Source organism: Pelodiscus sinensis, chromosome 12 (assembly GCF_049634645.1).
Source record: "Pelodiscus sinensis isolate JC-2024 chromosome 12, ASM4963464v1, whole genome shotgun sequence".
In the NCBI taxonomy this organism is placed as follows: domain Eukaryota; kingdom Metazoa; phylum Chordata; order Testudines; family Trionychidae; genus Pelodiscus; species Pelodiscus sinensis.
The window spans coordinates 4958521-4978333 of NC_134722.1; the positions used below are offsets into that span (position 1 = coordinate 4958521).

At 37.9% G+C, this 19813-nt stretch overlaps 2 protein-coding genes across 5 annotated transcripts in view; one reads left to right on the forward strand and one right to left on the reverse strand.

Moving 5' to 3' along the window:
* Positions 1 to 19813, reverse strand: part of BANP (BTG3 associated nuclear protein) — a 280256-nt gene that overhangs the window by 209991 nt on the left and 50452 nt on the right. The gene's annotated exons all lie outside the window — the stretch shown is intronic.
* The window catches only part of KLHDC4 (kelch domain containing 4), a 316137-nt gene continuing 299059 nt past the window's right edge, over positions 2736 to 19813 (forward strand). Inside the window, exon 1 of the mRNA XM_075939919.1 lies at positions 2736 to 2745. The gene's annotated coding sequence lies outside the window, so the exon portion shown is untranslated. The remainder of the gene's footprint in view (positions 2746 to 19813) is intronic.

The window sequence follows — 19813 nt, forward strand, 5'->3', positions numbered from 1 at the left end:
CCTAATATAAGCAATTAACCGTAGATTTAAGAGCCACATAGTATGTTGGCTCCTCATTATTGGGGTGAGTTTTGCTTTGCCAATACACTGCCATTTTTTGTTTACCCCACCTCTTTTGCAATATCACAGCAAAGTCACAGTTGTTTTATTCAACGTTTATGCATGACATCAAATTTATCCCCAGTAAACGCCCATGAATCAGGGACCTTACAGCAGAGATGAATTTGGCCAAATAGAATATAAGTAGTAAGGAGCTATCACAATGATTCAGATTTTAAGCCACTATACTCCTTCTATGGCCACCAAGCATGGTTGTGTTGAAAAAGTGTTGTATATTGTGACTTATATAGACAGCATGTAGTTACCATGATTAAGCAAGTAACAGCCAAATTGGGTGTATTATGTTATTCTTTCAGAACTAAACAGCTACCTTGCTTCATAATTGCTAGGGACATGTGTCTCTGAGGAGGAAATTGAATCCCACAAAACAAAAAAGCTAGAAAGAGGCTCTATCTGGAAGCACTTAACCCAGGGTTACTAATCCACAGACACAAGTTTATTGATCTTTTGGCTAATTTAGCAGTGTGGGGAGGTACATCTGCTTTCAGCTCCCCATCTAATGCCAGGAAATACTGGTGGTAGATACAGAAGATGGAAATAAACACTTATTGAATTTGCTATTGGTCCTAAATAAGGGTTTACAATTCTTAATGCATTCTACCATTCCTGAGGAGCCAAGCTGTCGAGGGCAATCCATGTCCGGAGTATGGGGCAGTCCTTAGGTAACCTGGTTCCTGTCCATTCAGAACCTCAAAAATAACTTGACCAAGATCTTAAATTTAGATCAGTGTCCTATAGGGAGCCACCAGAGTGGCTGATGTACTCATGGTAATGCATGTTGCTGAGGTAGGCTGCTGTACTCTATATCAGATGGAATTTATTCTGGGCTGATGTTTTCAAGCCCAAGCAATTACCTATTTGGGAGAAAAAGAAATTTATAATTTAGGCCATTTTACCACTCTGCAAGAACAATGACTTTTTAAAGAGACAGTTACATACCAATGCCTCAATCCTGCAAGTTGCATCCTCCCAGATGCCATGGCTTTTTATTAAAATAAACAAATCACAATGCCACAGCATTCAAAACAGCTACATACAGAACTATTCTCAAAATAGGGTTCAGTGTTGCACTTGCAAGAGGAAAAAAAAAGTGAAATCTAGAAGAGAACAGGACTTTCAAATCGAGGAATTTTCAGGGAGAACATGAAGATATTTACACAATATCTATAGAACTACCAACGAGTAGGTAAGAGGAGTAGGGGGGAAATGGGTTTTTTTAGTCTGGAAAAGACTGAGGAGGGACATGATAACCGTTTTAAAGTATGTAAAAGGTTATTACAAGGAGGAGGGAGAAATACTGTTTTATTTGACCTCTGAGGATAGGCAAAGAAGCCAAGAACAATTTAGGTTTGACATTAGGAAAAACTTCCTAACAGTAAGGGTAGTTTAGCACAGGAATTGCCTAGGGAAGCTCTGGAATCTCCATCAGTGGAGATTTTCAAAAGCAGGTTAGACAAACACTTGTCAAGGACGGTCTAGAACAGTGGATCCCAACCTTTTTCATATCTGGGACTAACAAACTCAATCAAAAAATGTTGGTGGACCAGCACTGAAATATTTGTATATTCATTATGGCAATTAATTTATTTGCATATCTGGTATGGTGATTTTAAGAGGTCACATGTTATTTTACATTGCGTCTGTGCACACTATACATACAGAATAGTTCTGGTTTTCACCAATTTTTGAAGAAGCCTTATTTTTATAAGAATAGAGAGCCAAACATTTTTGCTAGAATAGAAATATTCCTCCAGCTGGAATACTAATCAATTCACACCTTAGTGAAGCGTCTTTGCACTTCTACGAGCTGCATGTGAAGATAATGCTAGATAACAATGCTTTGTGTGGTAAATCTTGGCTTCTCTTTGACTGGGTGATAAAGAGTTAATGATTTCTAAGTAATCCAGTTTGGGTAAAAGTTATTCATGGTGATTCATACTAAGCAGCTTAAATCCGCACATTTGCTTCAATTTAATTTATTCATGCGTGAATGTAAGTTTCAACATTTTTCAGTATTATGAAAGCAAAGAGGGAGGGAAAACGGGATCGCAGGGGCAGCCGCCCATCACATGACACTTGCCCTTGCTGGCTGAAGCAGCCACTTTTCCCCAGTGCTTGGCCGCGTCTACCGGAGCAGCCACTTTCCCCCGGGCACTTGACCCACCATCAAGGACAGCTGCTCTCCACGTGGCCCCACCAGCAAGGCCCCACAGCAACCACTGGAGGTGGAACTGGGGCCATGGTGAGGCTGCCCCAGTAGGGGCACAACCTGGCTGCCGCCTCGCCACTCACCCTGCTGCCGAATGGGGAAGTGGGCAGGAAGGCACTTCCCTGAGATCCCTTGGGGGCGGGGCTAAATAAAAGCTGGGGATGTGGCCTAGCAATGTGCTGTGACCCAGCAGACAGGGGTTTGTGGCTCACCAATGGTCCACGGACCGGCCATTGGGAACCGCTGGTCTAGAGAATACTTATTTCTGCCGCTTGTGCAAGGTAGTGGATTAGAAGACCTCTTGAGTTCCCTTCCAAGCCTACAATTCTATGATTGTATGAAACTCCTGGGCACAGCTACCTTAGGAGAGCTGAAAGAAGAAATTAAAATAACAGTTTATCATGAGGTTCTCTGCAATTTCTTCTTCCTCCCTCTCATCTTTAGGTAGGCCTATTAAAATTGTTCCTCTTCCACAGTTAAGAAGGAAGCAGAATGAACAGACTAAATATGCTGTCCAGAAAGTGACAAGAGGTTCTCAGAAGATGCACATTCATTCCTGAAGACTAATAGTAATGTGATGTTGATTCCTGTGTTAATATAGAAAGACCAACTAGCAATAGAAAGAATGAAACAACTCTTCCTATCAGTGCTGCCAGCATACACACTTTTGGGGACAGATTATAGAGTTAACGGGAGTACGGAAAGAAAATACTCGTGCCTATTTTGGTTCTCTGAATATAATAAAAATGTCTTTCAAAGAATTACATTGTTTATAGATGCATTTTAAAAGAAACAATCTACCAGGTCAACACTTCATGATCCCTCCAAACAAGATATTATTTACATAAGTAATGAATGTGAAACATAATTATTTTCAAATATACATATTTTTGTGTCTGATGTTTTAAAAAAAAAAATCAAAATAATCTTGTACACTTTGCAAAGGAAGGTCCCTGCCAAGGGTAATTTTTAACATGGAAAATGTGTGACTCATATCTATCAGTCTTAACTGTTTTTCTTTCAATCGTACAGCATGCAGAAAACAAAAGACTTTTTGGCACTCCCCAAAACCAAGGTCTGTCTCCTCCTCTTCCCAGATTAGTTTTCTAATTAGGATAGAAAAAAAACTGTAGGAACTTGCATCCTGCATAATGCACAAGATCAAGAGTTTCTCCAGATGGATGGAAATGGGTTATGGAAAAACTGAGACAACATTTCAGACAAGTAATTTTTCTTCTTGCATCCTTAGACACACATATATAGACTGATGAGATATTTTTAGCAAAACTCCAATTGGTAAGGAAAGTAGGACGGGCAGAGAGGTACTTACAAGGTCTCATGTTCTGACAGACTCTTTTGGCCTACTCTGCATGTACAATCCCACATATGCATGCACAAATCAAGAGACCTGCACCCACTAGTATTGCAAATAAGTAATGCACAAGAAAACATTTACAATTTTTAACTTTTACTTTATCTACACCTTTTTTCTTTCACTGGTGCCCAAGTGCACCTTTAAGACGACTATCTATTCTTACAGTCCTTTTTGCTTCTCTGATCAGCAGGCTACTGGAGGGGAAAGGTTATCTTGGTCAATACTGCTTTCATTCCCAGGATCCTTCTACTATACGCTGATCTTTCTGACAAGAATTATACACATAGAAACATCGAACTGGAAGGGACCTCAAGAGGTCAAAAAGTCCAGTCTCCTGTACTCAGAGCAGGACCAAGCACCATCTCAATTAACCCAATAGATGTTTATCTAATCTGCTCTTCAATATCTCCAGAGATGGGGATTCCACAACCTCCCTAAGCAATTTATTCCAGTGTTTAACCACCCTGACAGTAAGGAAACTTCTCCTGATGTCCATCTTAAACTTCCCTTGCTGAAATTTAAGCCCATAGCTACTTGTTCTATCATCAGAGGTTAAGGAGAGTAATTTATCTCACTCTTCCTCATAACAACCTTTTAGGTATTTGAAAACTGTTATGTCCCCAATCAGTCTTCTTTTCCAAACTAAACAAACCCAATTATTTCAGTCTTCCCTCATAGGTCATGTTTTCTAGATCTTTAATCATTTTTGTTGCTCTACTCTGGACCTTCTCCAACTTGTCAACATCTTTCCTGAAATGTGGTGCCCCCATAACTGAACACAATACTCCAGTTGAGGGCTAATAAGCATGGAATAGAGCAAAATTATTTCTCATTTATTACAACACTCCGGCTAATGATTTTTTTGGCACAAGAGTATTACATTGATGACTCACATTTAGCTTGTGGTTCACTAAGATCCCTGGATCCCTTTCTACAGTACTCCTTTCTAGGTAATCATTTCCCATTTTGTATGTGTGCAATGTGTTCCTTCCTAAGTAAAATATTCTGCATTTGTCCTTATTGAACTTCATCTTCTTACCTAAAACCATTTCTTCAGTTTGTCCAGATTATTTTGAATTATAATCCTATCCTCAAAAGCACTTGCAACACCTCCCAGGTTGGTATTATATGCAAGCCTTATAAGCATACTCTCTATTCCATTATCTAAATCATTGATGAAAACATTGCACCGGACCCAGAACTGATCCCTTGTAGAACCCCCCTCATTATGCTCTTCCAACATGACTGTAGCCAACTGATACGTACTCTCTGGGAATGGTTATCTAATCAATCAGTTATGCATCCACCTTACAGTTGCTCCATCTAAGTTTTATTTAATTTTGTGCTTTGGCCTTTTATTTCCCAAGTTTGTTAATGAGAAGGTCATATGAGATTGTGTCAAATGCCTTACTAAAGTCTAGACATTCCATATCTACCACTTCCTGCCATCAACAAGGCTTGTTACCCTGTGAAAGAAAGCCATCAGGTTTGTTTGACATCATTTTTTCTTGACAAATCCATGCTCAGTATTATTTACCGTCTTTTAGTGAATATAACCCGTGGGTTATATTCGTTTTTACAAACCCCGCACTCCGCACCCTCCCCTCTCCCCGTGGGCTATACAGGTTTTTTTTTTTTACTTAATAGAAGACGATCCCCCCCCCCCCCACCCTTTCACTACCTTTGCCAGGCTGAGGTTAGGCTCCCAGCCCATGACTGAACAACGCGGGGAAACTTACAAGGGGCACAGCCGCCGGGAACTCTCCAGAGCTGGGGCAGAGGCATCCCCAGCAGAGGCGCAAGGCGGGAGGCTCCCAGCCCGGGCTGACAAAGGGAAGGAGCTCAGAGCAAATTGCTCAGTGGCCAGCAGCACCAGTGGGAGTCTGCAGGTGGCCACAGCTCACAGGAGTGGGGTCGGGGCATGGTGCTCATTGCTCCTGCGCGATCCAGCCGGGTGCCCTTCCCTGCCTGCAGCCGCCACCGCCGCACCCGCTGTGTGCTTGCTTGTTGCTCCCGGGCCGGCGCCTGCCCCGCCGCCCCGAGCCATGCACCAGCCCAGGAGCAACAAGCGGGACATGGTTCGGGGCAGCGGGACAGGCACCGGCCCGGGAGCAACAAGTGAGCGCACAGCAGGTCTGGCGTGCGGCAGCTGCAGGCAGGGAAGGGCACCCGGCTGGATCATGCAGGAGCAACGAGCAACAAGCACCATGCACTGGTCCCGCTCCTATGAGCCGTGGCCACCTGCAGACTCCCACTGCTGCTGCTGGTATACAAGATTTTATAATCCGTGGGTTATACAAGATTTTTTTTTTACTGAAATAGCAAAAACCATGGGGTATATTTGGGTGTGGGTTATATTTGGGTGCGGGGTATATTCGCTAAAATACGGTAATCACCTTATTAACTTCTAGATGTTTGCAAATCGATTAATTATATGATCCATTATCTTTCCTAATACAGAACTTAAGCTGACTGGTCTGTAATGTCCCATGTTGTCCTTATTTCCCTTTTTATATGAGGGCACTGTATTCACACTTCTCTGGTCTTCCAGAATCTTTCTTGTATTCCATGACTTTTCAAAGATAATAGCTAATGGCTCAGATATCAGGCCCTGGTGACTTGAGAACATGTAACTTGTCTCGGTAGTTTTTCCCTATTTTAGCTACTGATCCGACCCCATTTTAACTGGCATTCATTATGTTAGGTGTTCAATCACCATCCACCTTCTTGGTGAAAACCGAAACAAAGAAATTAAGAACCTCAGACATTTCCACATTTTCTGTTACTGTTTTTCCCTCTTCACTGAGTAATGGTCATACCTTACCCTTGTGCTCTTGCTTTTAATGTATTTGTAGAATGTTTTCTTGTTACCCTTTATGTTTGTAGCTAGTTTTTTCTCATTTTGTGTCTTGACCATTATAATTTTGGCCCTACAGACTTGTGTTTATTTGTTTATATTCATCCTTTGTAATCTGACCTAGTTTACACTTTTTGTGGGACTCTTTTTTTATTTTTAGATTATTGAATATCTTCTGATTAAGCCAGGATGGTCTCTTGCCATATTTCCTATCGTTTCTAGACAGTGGAATAGTTTGCTCTTGTGCCTTTAATAATATGTCTCTGAAAAAATGTCAATTGTCTTCAATTGTTTCTCCTCCTTGAGCTACTTCCCATGGGATCTTACCTGTCAACTCCCTGAGTTTGCTAAATTCTGCCTTCTTGAAATCTATTGTATTTTGCCATTGAGCTTCCTACCACTTTAGAATCATGAACTCTACCATTTCATGATCACTTTCTCCCAAGCAGCCTTCTACTTTCAAATTCTCAAAAAGCATTTGAAATTTCCCAACTATCAAGTGAGTGGGGAAATCCCTAACTTCAGGATTTGCATTACTTTATAAGTGAATACGAGGCAAATTTGCAAAGCAATGCATAAATCCAAATTTTAAAAATTAGGTCCCTAAAGTCAGCTCTCAGAGTGATCATAGAACAGTTGCTTGACTGGAACTCTCCCCTGAACATAACCTTCATAGACTTCATAAAAAGCCTTCGACAGCATTGGTAAGAGACACTTTGTGGAAACTGCTGCAACACCGTGGCATCCTATCCAAAATTATTAACCTGATCCATTCAATGTACAAACCTTTGACATGCCAAGTTAGTCACAATGGTGTCTTGACAGTATCCTTCAGCATACTCTCAGGAGTACGACAACGGTGCCTATTGTTACCTTTCCTGTTCTTGATCACAATGGACTGGATTATGAGCAGGACAACAGATGGCCATCAACGGGGCATTCAGTGAACACTTTTCAAACACCTAGAGGATATTGATTTTGCTGACAATGTCACCCTCCTTTCACACCAACATGAAAGCATGGAAGAAAAAGTTGCAACAGTAGAAAAAACAGCCTCAATGATTGGACTGGGCATTAACAAGGGAAAGACCAAGACAATGGGGATCAACCAGTCCAACACCACCACCATCACACTGGGAAGGGATGACCTGGAAGATGTGGAGCAGTTCATCTACTTGGGGAGTACTATGGACAGAGACTGAGGAACAGACAAGGATATCAATACTAGGATAGGGAAAACAACAGCCGGATTCAAGACTCTTCGACCCATATGGAGTTCACAAATAATATCTGCAAAGACAAAACAGCAAATCTTCAACACAAATGTGAAGAGTGTGCTCTTGTATGGATACGAGATCTGGCATACTAAAAAGTCTTCAAATCACAAGCTACAGACATTCATAAACAGATGCCTGCGGGACATCCTTCACATCAAATGGCAAGACTTTGTCACAAATGAGGAGCTTTGGAACAGAGCAGGACATAAACCACTTGACATTCAAATCAAGAGAAGAAAGTGGGGATGGGTAGGCCACACTCTCAGAAAACCATCATCCAGCATAGTCCGTCAAACTCTCATATGGAACCCACAAGGAAAATGCAAAAGAGGAAGACCTCGGACAACGTAGAGAAGATCTACTGAGACTGAAGGACAGAACTGGGGTACTCTTGGAGTCAGCTAGAAGTTTTGTCTCAAGACAGAGTGAAGTGGATGCTCTACTCAGAGTACAAGGGTTTAAGAAGTAGTCCTAAAAAGGAAAGATCATGAGAATGAATGAATCATGCACCAAGATAAAAGAAAATAACAAGTAGATGTCTAGAAGATGAGGTGCCAAGAGCTTTGTGTGGACAAACATTCAGTAACTGATTTTTGAAGAACCTTTATCATCTATATCTCTCATCCTCTGGCCACAGCTGTCATCCAGAACTGTAATTTTATTCATAAAATGTATCAAGCTTTCAGTCCTTGAAAATTTTCTGTAGTATCACAGAATGCCAGACTTTCTAAATACAACATTTATGATTAGGTTTACTACAAACAGATGTCAAAATAAACCAGCCATCATCCCAGAGCGACTTACATATTTAACAGATTTATGAAGTTGTAGGCAATATGTAATACAGCTTCCCATGGGATCTTACCTGCTAGGTATAGACAAAGAAAAGAACAACATTTATCAAAACCTAGTGTTAACATTTTAAGCATTCTGATATTTCCCACTCAAAAATGTAAGTCAGAACCAGGGATTTTCCAAGTTCCAAAGACATATTTGCAGAGTTTATGTTCAAAGACTAGTGTTACCCTCTGCCTTAGCTATACATAGAGAGCCTTTGAACTGTCTGACAAGAACACAGAGATGATTTACTAGTTTCAAGACAAATTTCACCAAGGGGGAAAGCTGTTCAAACAAAGTCTGTTGTGGTTCATTGTTCTCTCAGGATGTCATTTTACACATTGGCATTGTCCACTGTAACTATTCATAAATGATCATTTCAAAGGTTACCTACTAAGCAATTAGGAATGTTTAAAAGTGTTTAGTTAAGTAATCGTGTAATAACTGAAAATTTCGATGGTCACACATAAGGGGCAGGCGGCTCCTCCCTGCCGTCTCATGCTGCTACCTTTGTATGAGAGGCAGCAACGCGAGGGATGGGCTCTTTGTAACCGTGCACATTAACCGATGCACCCAGGCTCATCAATTAACCTGTGTACACAGTTACGCTTTCAAATCCTTACAAGTAATAGTAAGATAATGGTAACAGGGCCCTAAAGACTCTACCACCACAAAAGAAAGAAATGCTTGTTATTTAAGGGGGGGTAACAAAACCTGTGTGTCTAAAAAAATAACTGTCACACATTTTCTTTATTACGCCTGTTATTTTTAACACAACTGAATTGCTTTGAAAATTAAATTTATAGCAATATATGATCTCTAAATAACCCGTTAGCCTCTGCTCTTGACTAGTGATACAGAGAAAAAACCCTGTAGCTCTGGATATATTGTTACAATTGTTTAAGAAAACTGGGCTATTTTAAAACAATCAGAAATTGTATTAACTTCTTTAACTATTAACAGTCTACTGTTAGACACAGACAGGTAAAGATTACAAAAATAGAATATTAAGTACAACTAACTTCTAAGTTAAGATGAACAAAACCTGTTTATATATAAAAATGAAAACATTAAAGTAACTAAATCTATGACCCAAATTTATGAAAAAGAAATATATGGCTTTGAGGCACCCCTTGAGCCTTAACTTTCCGGGTTACGGTGAGGTGATGCAGCTTGACGATCAAATGCAAGGAGGGATCACAAATTTTGATCTCATCCTCCCTAGCTTTCTCACCAAGGAAGAGATATACATAATTCTTCACATAAAAGGAGTTGGCCAGACTTAACTGGATTACAGATCATGTAAACATAATGGTATACTGTGGCTCCTGGACACTGAAATAGGAGATACACGATAAGAAGAGTGGATGACACTGTGCAGAATGAAGGTTGACTTCCAAAATTACAGTTTAAATGGAAATAAAAAATGCAAGAAAAGGAAGACAGGGTAAGAAGGCACATTTACAAAGGTATTTAGATGCTTAGAGATGAAAATACCATGTCAGGAACTTTTATGAATTCTACTAGGCATTTATTTACCAAATGTTTTTGTAAATCTGGGCCAAGATCAAAAATAACTTTGGGAATCTGGCAACTGAAGTGAAACAAAGACAGTTAAAAGGAATTTCTCTGATATCCTTCCACACCAAATGAGAGGAAATACTGACAAGAGAAAGCAGCATAGAATAGGGGCAAGGGGGGTTCTAGGTTCTCAGAGTGTTAAACTATCTTTCAGGAAAGATATGTTTGTATTATAGAAATCACAGAAATATAGGGCTGGAAGGAACCTCGAGAAGTCACCTAGTCCAGCTCCCTGCACTGAGAACCAAGTGCACATATACCATATCTGATACGTATTTGACATTTTGTTAAAACTGTCCAGTAATGGGAATTCCACAATAACCCTTAGAAGCCTATTCTAATGTTTATCCTTATAGTTTGAAAATTTTTCCTGATTTTGAATATAAGTCTCCCTTACTGTACACAAGCCCACTACTTCTCTTTTTACCATCAGTGGACATGGAAAACAATTGTTTGCAGAGTTGTTATATTTTGGGACCAACACGGGTACAAGAGAAACAAGGTAGATGAGGCAATATCTTTTATTGGAACAACTTGTGTTGGTGAAAGAGAAAAGCTTTCAAGCTACACAAAGACCTACAAAGGAAAGATCTTTGTAGCTTGAAAGCTTGTCTCTTTCAGCAACAGAAGCCGTTGAAATAAAAGATATTGCCTCACCTACTTTGTCTCTCTCATGGAGAACAATTAAGAACCATCTTCTTTGTAACAGCCCTTATCATATTTTAAGACTTTTCACATTCTTTCTCAGTCTACTTTTCTCAAGACTAACCATGCCCAGTTTTTTAATTTTGTTCATAGGTTAAATGTTTATAGATATGAGCCCAACTTATAACAAAAAGACAGTTTCTTTGTCAAAGAGCTTCACATGCAAGAAGTAAAAGTGACCTAATGGGCTTGCCACAAACCTATCAGGTGATTCACATAAACAAAATACCAACATAGCTGGATAAAATTTGCACAGGTAAAAAAGTGAAGAAGCAATAGGTTGGCTTCACATTTTATGGTTCAGACGTATCCGAAGTTCCGGTCAAATGTAACTAAACAGAAAGCAACAGTAAAATTATTCAGGTAAGAAGAGAAGGATTGTATCTGAAAAGGCATCATAGATCGTATAAGTTATCATCTATCATGAATATAGGAGAGAGAAAATGAAAAATTCCTGGATCAATTCTCCAGGTGTCTGAAAGCACAGTTTACAATATTCATGGGAGACTAACTATTCAGACTTCTCCTGGGCAAAAAATACAATCAAAGTTCTAAGCTATGCAGACTTATTATCTAAAAAGGACATAATCCTCTAAAGAACAAATCATCTTGGATACTAATACTCACAGACATTTTTTTCCCCAGAATTATCTACAGCTTTCCAGTACCTCAGTGAATGCTATGCATTAACTGGACAATTTTTATTGCTGTCATGCTATTAATATCCTCAATTTGTGGGATTTTTCGCTAGTATCTCTGTTATCGTCAGAGGGACAGAAGAAATCGTTCCATCAACAATTGCACAACCTGAGCCCTCTACATCCGGAGTTTAATTTTAACATATTCCTTCATAACTCTTCAGTGAGGCTTCTCTGGACTAAGGTCATGCACAAAAGACCCAATGTATACCATACTTGTTTTAATCATTATATGCATATTGATATATATTTTTATACATTACATTTTAGAAGAACATTTTTACTCTTAAATCAGAGATTTATATAAAGTATCAATATTACTCAGTGACTAATTAGAATGATGATATGATGGGCAATTTTAAAGTTTTAATATTTGCTGCACAGCTCATCATGCAACTGACTTACCCAGGGGAAAACAATTTTATACAATAGTCTTTGAAGCACCAGGAAAAGTGCTGCAGTTGAAGCCTCAGCTGAAGACAAGGCCTGAGAATGAAGGTGTAATAACAAATGTGTGCAGTATTTGTTCGACACCTTAAGCACATAAGCCATTAATATTAACATAATAGAAAGGTGCCTTGTTTGTCAGAGGTTGGAAATAGGTGACAGAAGAGAGATTACTTGATGATTCCATGTTCTGGTTCACTCCCTCTGGAGCATTTTGCATTGGCCACTGTTGGAAGACAGGACGCTGGGCTAGATGGACCTTTGGTCTGACTCAGTATGGCCCTTGTTATGTTCTTATATTTAACCATGAAGGTATCCACACTTAGCACCATGATAATGAATCATCATTTTATAAAATGATTAATTACTCCTCCATTCCAGTGTGCACACATGCCTGTCTCTTAAGATTAAACAAACACAGCTCAATTGTAAAATGAAAATTATTTTTAAAAGAAGTTAAATGCAGTTTTCCTGTCAGCTTCTCATACTTCAGCCTTCAGTATGGAACAAAGGGAGAGTGACATAAAGATGTGCAAAGATGCACAGTGCTACAGAAAGGAAAAAGTGTATTTGGAGAGTCTTTCAGATGCCAAATAACACTGTGCTTTACATTTGGAAGCATACCATTAAAATGGCATCAGCTGTAACCATATGGCACGATACCAACCTCTCATACAGACCTTGCTGAAGTTGGGCTGTCATACCGTATTCATCTAAAAGTTCTTTATCCACTTCTCCCAAAGAAATTAAATGAAATCCAAAGATGCCCTTACAGGCTTTCCATATTACTTCTTCCTTTTTAAAGGAAACTAAACTTTTACATACTACTTTATATAAATTACAAGATCAGACCATGAGCTTTTTCGCAGATATTTTCAATAGGTGACGCATGTTATAGACACCTTCCCTGCTGCTATTTATAATAATTTGCACATTTAATGACAACTTGGACATTATGCACCTAATGCCCTCCAAAAGAAGGGATGAAAGCTTATCCTCTTCACTCATGATTTGGTAATATGATCTCTTCTGATTCAATCTTTTTAATGGTACCTAAGTTGCAAGTACCCTGATTTATGGGACAAATTTTAAGGTGGGTTGCTTTTAAAAATTGGTTCTCAACCTAATTCTGCATTTTCATAAAATGTTTGGCAATACATTCTAAATTCTCAATGATGGAAGCTCAGATTTATATATAAAGTTGTTCTGAGAATTCTGGTTATAATACACTTTAAATACTATAGCCCAATACATATCCAATGTATAATGAATGCTCTCAAATATGGTTGTATTGCGTTTAAACATATCACAATTTTTTCTGGCTACATTAAAATATTATCTTAACTACTCATTTTTCTCACTTTACAGACACTCAAGATAGTTATTTCTATTGATGACTTTATGTGACAGGGATTGCATTCACTTCTCTAAATAGTTTATATTATTGAGATACAAATTACATTAACTTGTCTGAACTTCCTCATACTATTTACTTGAATGGAGGGATAAACAAATTAATAAATGAAGGGACCTGTCTTGAACCATTCTCTGAAGTCAGCCACAAATAACACTTGGTTAATATAAGTGCTTAGCTCATAGCATCTGTTAACATTCACAGAATCCAATAATTGATGGGCGCACTAGGATTTTCCCAAAAATCCTCTAATCCAATCCTAGGCTTTTTAAAAAAAAATCAAAGGACTTTTATCTCTTTACATTTCTGGTCTACATTCTTAGAAATCAATCACACTAATACACCTCCAAATCTTTCTTGTTGAAAGCCTGAGGCATTTTTTCTTGTTTCTCATCCTCAGGCCATTTCTAATCAAACTAGATTCATTTCTGAAAGGTCAACATCAATTTTTGAAGTGTTTGTGTTCAGCACTCTGTTGTTTCTTGGTGTACTATTATAATATTTGTGTGTTGTATTATAAAACAGACCTTTGTGCTTCTGTAAATTCCTTTATTATTAAGATTTTCTCATATTTTTCCTTTAAAAATAAAAATATCTGTCACTAAGTCTAAAGCATGCAGAGACTTTATTAAGTAGTGTTTTCTGTTAAGCTCATGTTACGAAAGTTTCACTGGGCAGTATTAAATCTGTTAGAACATAAGAACGGGCATGCTAGGTCAGACCAAAGGTCCATCTAGCCCAGTATCCTGTCTGCCGACAGTGGCCAATACCAGATGTCCCAGAGGGAGGGATCACAACAGGTAATCCTCACGAGATCTGTCCCCTGTCACCCACCTCTAGAGAAACAGAGGCTAGGGGTACTATTCCTACCTAGCCTGGCTAATAACTATTAATGGACCTAAACTCCATGAATCTAGCTAGCTCTTTTTTGAACCCTGTTAAAGTTCTAGCCTTCACCGCATCCTCTGGCAAGGAGTTCCATGGGTTGACTGTGCACTGAGTGAAGAAAAACTTGCTTTGTTTTGTTTTAAACCTGCTGCCTATTAATTTCATTTGGTGACCCCTACTTCTTTTATTGTGGGAATAAGTAAATAACTTTTCCTTATTTACTTTTTCCATACCAGTCATGATTTTATAGACCTCTATCATATCCCTCCTTAGTCTCCTCTTTTCTAAGCTGAAAAGTCTTTTTAATCTCTCTTCATATGGGATGCATTCCAAACCTCTAATAATTTTTGTTGCCCTTTTCTGAACTTTTTCCAATGCCAATATATCTTTTTTGAGATGAGGCGACCACATCTGTACGCAGTATTCAAGATGTAGGCATACCATGGTTTTAAAAGACTATAAACTATTAAAAGATTATAAACTAATCTTTTTTAAATGGTAGGTTGTTTTTTACCTGATTAAAAAAATCAAACTCCAGACAATAAATGTCAACTAATACCAACTCCTATCTTGGTTTTTATCTTTCAAATGCTTGAAGCATTATTAATAAACTGCCACCTGAATCATTCAACAACCATTCACAATGTCTTATTAGAAACCATTTAACTAATAGCAATTGGCGTAGGAAATGCGAATCACCCCAGTTCAAATCTCGGTCAGCAATGTTTTGACAAATGCATTCAGCAACATATTTGTATAAATTATGTTATTCCTCTCTTAAATGCAAATGAAATTGTGTTATGAGGTAGTTATTTTAATTGAGCTTGTGAAACTCAACACTAAACACTTGCATTGCAAGTTAGGCATTTTTCTGGAATTGTGATATCCTGACACCAAATTACTGAATGCTTGTCTCCTTAACACCTTAGTGCAATAACGGAGGAATGTGAAATTCCAGGGATGAGACCGTTATACAAACCTCTTAAATCCAAGATGCAATTTCCCTTCAAACCTGCTTTAGCTTTCATGAGGTGTCCAGGACTGAAAAGTACAATCTACATAAGGACCAAGATATACACAGCATTTCAGTATTTGTTCCAACAACTGATAACACTAAAACTAAGTCTGAATTCATGAAGACTTCATATAACTAGAAGGAAATGGGAAAGTTAAATTCATGAAGTACCTAGTATCCAGCAGTAATATTCAGAACCAGGACCTAACTAGTTTAGAAGAGCGTTTCTGTACATCTTAAACTAGAACAAATGACAAAATATCAAAACCAAACATCAACATTGATCTAAAATGTTTTCAATACAGAGTTGTGCTACATTTCAGTACAAAGAATGATAAAGATCCACCTCCTCCGGAGCATAAATACATGCACATGTGACAGAGTGGCTTGGCCAGCAAGGTAGGTAATCCATTTAAATCAGTAATTCCATGATCCAAAGGAAGAATCTACATCAAACTTTTCAAACACGTCTCTAAAGTGTTCTTCTGACAAATGAGGAGGCCTTACTAACTAAGCCAAGAACTTGTTCAGACTGAATCCAAGAGAACTAAAACCCTATTGTTCTGAGTGGCATGGATATGGGGAAAGATACACACCTAGACTATTCTCAGAACTCCAGTTTCTGTTGTATTAAACAGATTCAAAAAGACAAAATTAAAATGGTTCATCCTTAGATTCCAACAGTATGTGATCATCTTCCCAAGAATGTTTATACTACTACTGCAGTGTCTTTAGACTTTCATCCATCACTTTATTAGGAGCCATTGTATTTCCCCTGGCTTGGAATGTCACAGTAACAAATATACAATAAACTCCTCCAAGGAACAACTGCAATACTAAGTATATCATCACTAACTTCCAAAGTCCTCTCAATGATGCTACTAGCCTTCACCAGTTGCTCTAATTTTAAAAGTTTTAATAGTTTAATATAAAAGCTATTTAAAAATGTGCTTCTTTATAAAAAAAATATCTGTACAGGAACAAAACATATACTGGGTATATTCCCCCATTTTGTGAACAGACCTAAAATGAACATGGTGGATTTTTAGAGACCTGCAAACCTGCAGATATCAGTTTTATATCCGGGGGTATGGATGCGCGTATCTGCAGCTCATTTATGCATATATGGATACAAATTTTGTATCTAGAACCCTGCAAATTTGTAGATATTCAGTTTATATCTGTGGGTATCCACATATGTTAATGCGGATATCCGCAGCTCATTTTTGTAGATACATGTGCGGATGCAGACACAAGTTTTGTATCCATGCAGGGCTCTATAGATTTTGTTCAGCACAGATTATAGACCCACACATCCAATCTTTTCCCATGCATTAACATCACTAGGATGACTTGATTAAAAACTGTTTACATAAAGGTTGAACAACCATGCCCTTTGAGAAGCTCATTTTCATGAAAAAGTTCCACTGATTTTAAAAGTAACTCCGTAAAAGGGGGGCTAAAGATTAGGGCCCCTAGAAATTAACAAATTAAAACAGCTTTGTTTGTACACCAGTTTTGCTGAGAATTGCAAAGCTATGGGAGCTGCATTTCTCAGTTCACTCATTCTAATCCAGCAAAGCATACCAGCATGTTTGTAATGTTACTCCTACTGTAGTTTATAGTATGAAAAAATAGTTACTTTTTTCTGAAGATTCTAGTTGTACCTCTTTCTATAAGACTGGATTTTGTTTGTTCATGTTTGGTTTTTTTTCCTTAAAGACTTTCTATGCAGCATTTACCTTATATTCTTTTCTCCTATTCCTGAATTACAACTGTACTCTATTTCTGTTTTCTTGCTGCAATGCTTTGCAAATCCTTTTAAATTAATCTCAACTTTTAATTTTCCATATCATTGGAATACAAAACAACTAGAAAACAAAGAGAAACATTTGCCTAGAAATATAGTTCTTCAACTCCTTGAACTGGGAAAATCCAAAGCCAAAAGGCACTCCAATTGGCACAGTAGAGATACAAACTAAAGAATAAATCCTATTAATCAAAACCTAATGCACTATGATGACAGATCTTACTTGACTAGAGGACAAACAACACCTCATATTACCAATCTACACATACCAAAAAAAAACCCAAGTTCTTATATCCCACCTAGTGGTGGAATTGTGTCATGCTTCTTGTTAGCTATTTAGCAGTCTTAGTCAAAAGCTGAAAATACAGCTTTTTAAAAAAATGTATGTTGACAGACACTATCTCCACGATATGCTGGAGGAGAGTCTTTGGAGAGTAATTCCATTTTTAAAAGGGGACACCACTGCTTTTCACACACCAACATGAGCAAATTTTCCTTTTCATCGATGTCACTCGAGATCTTCTGACAGTCGTGAGCAGCAGTACATTTAGCCTTGCAACACATGTTCTCTAAAGAAAAATATAAAACTGTAATGCTGATTTTTAATCAGTAATCAGCATCATTATTCAAATAACTAGAAGCCCCTCTGATAAAGAATCAACCACATCCACTCTAGCTATGTGTCATATTTTAGGTACAAATCAAACTCATCACCTCAAAGAGAATAGAGAACTCCACCATTTCTCTTCCAATTTCAGAGCAACAGACCTGTTCCACTCAAAGAGCTCAATCTCATATACCGGGAAATACAATCTACCAACTGGATACTTTGAGGATTGAGCGATGGGAAGAAGTGTTACTAGCAACTTAGTGGAAGTTAGTGGCAAACACTAAAATTTCATTATGCTCTGTAGGATAGAGTAATATAGGACTTCTGTCTTAGAGTGTTCACATCTGTTTAAAAGTTTAAAGACAAGGAAATTTGTTAAACTACAATCCATGATGGACTGATTTATTTTACTGTATGACTGAAAGCCATTCATTTTTAACTAGATTAAACCACTTGAGAAACTGAGTAATACTAAGTTATTAACAACAAAAAAATCTTAGGTTGAATTTTTCCAGAGAAAATGTTTAAAAAGACATACAAACATGAATTTCATTGCACTATCGAGTCCATATATTTAAATGAGTAAATCTATGAACCACCTCTCTTCCGCCTGAACATGTTAGAAGTTTACAGCTTTCTGTTTGAGGTTGCATTTACGTGATACCAAGTGTCGCACTGCAGCAAATAAAAGGAACTATCTTGCATTCTCAAGTAATCTTATGGGAGTTACTAAGAGTTTCGGTTGCATGTTACCTCAAAAGTAAGAGATTGCTGATGGCCAAAAAATCATGAAGGCAGAGGCACAGAGCCACGCAGATTCTGGACAGTGTGAGTGAGATTGTGCCATCGGTAAGGCAGAATGACATCAGACAGGACAAGACACAAACCATCAAAACAATACACATTATCCTAGTAAGATATTTATTACATGACTGTACTACTGTTCTTGGCTATTTTATGGCTCTATACAGTTAAACACATTTCTGTATACAGCCTGAGAACATCTCCTTTCATTCCACTAATTTTGAAAAAATAAGGGTTTAATTCATATTAACAGCAATATTATGGAACCACAATCTGGGCTTCATAGATAAGGTTGAAAGCCACACATTTTTAAACAGCAGTCACTATGCATTAAGACAACATTTTAAGTTTTTTATTAACTTAATGATTGCAAGCCTTATTTATATTTATTTACTGTCTTTAAGTTCCTTTAAAAAAAAAAAAACTACCGACATCTCAAGGAAAAATCTATAACATTCTGCTTAGAAAGAATTCCTCTTGTGTGTCAGATTTCCTGTGACTTCTTTATCTGCTCCTTCCTACTATGTTCTGAAGATTGAGTTTTTTTGTTTCCCAACACTCCACCTGTTCATGCGGCTTGTTTGCTACCCAAAATTATAATCTTTTAGAGTAACATCAAATCCATCTCTATTGCAGTAAGTTGGTGTGTCATAACGTTTCATGACATCATGGAGGAGTTAACGGGAGCAGAGCAGCTCAGAGATCAAGACTCCAATGCATTTTGTGAAAACACAACCCCCCACGTGAAAGAGTCATTTTTCAGTATTTTGTAGTTTTCCCAAGAGGTGTCAGCAAGTCTTCAAGAAAAGCAAAACAAAACAAAAAATAAAACCAAGAAAGAATGTTAGAAAAGTTCTACCCTGATATATCATTTATCCTATGCTTAATCAAGATAGAAATCAGATTCAGATTCTGAATACAACAAATTTCTGCTTGAAAGCTAATAATGGAGGGAGTTCTGTGATTTATTGCAAATCTCCTTGAAAATTCTGCATAATTTCTCTAATGAAAATTTTTAAAACTTGAAAGATACACATTGGGTTTGTTTTTTTTTTTTTTAAAAAAAAAAGGAGGAAAGCATGAGTTATCCTATTAAATCAACATGTTAAGCTTACCAGAGAAAACAACAGAAAGATGAGCTTCGAGCTGCCAATTTTTACATAAAT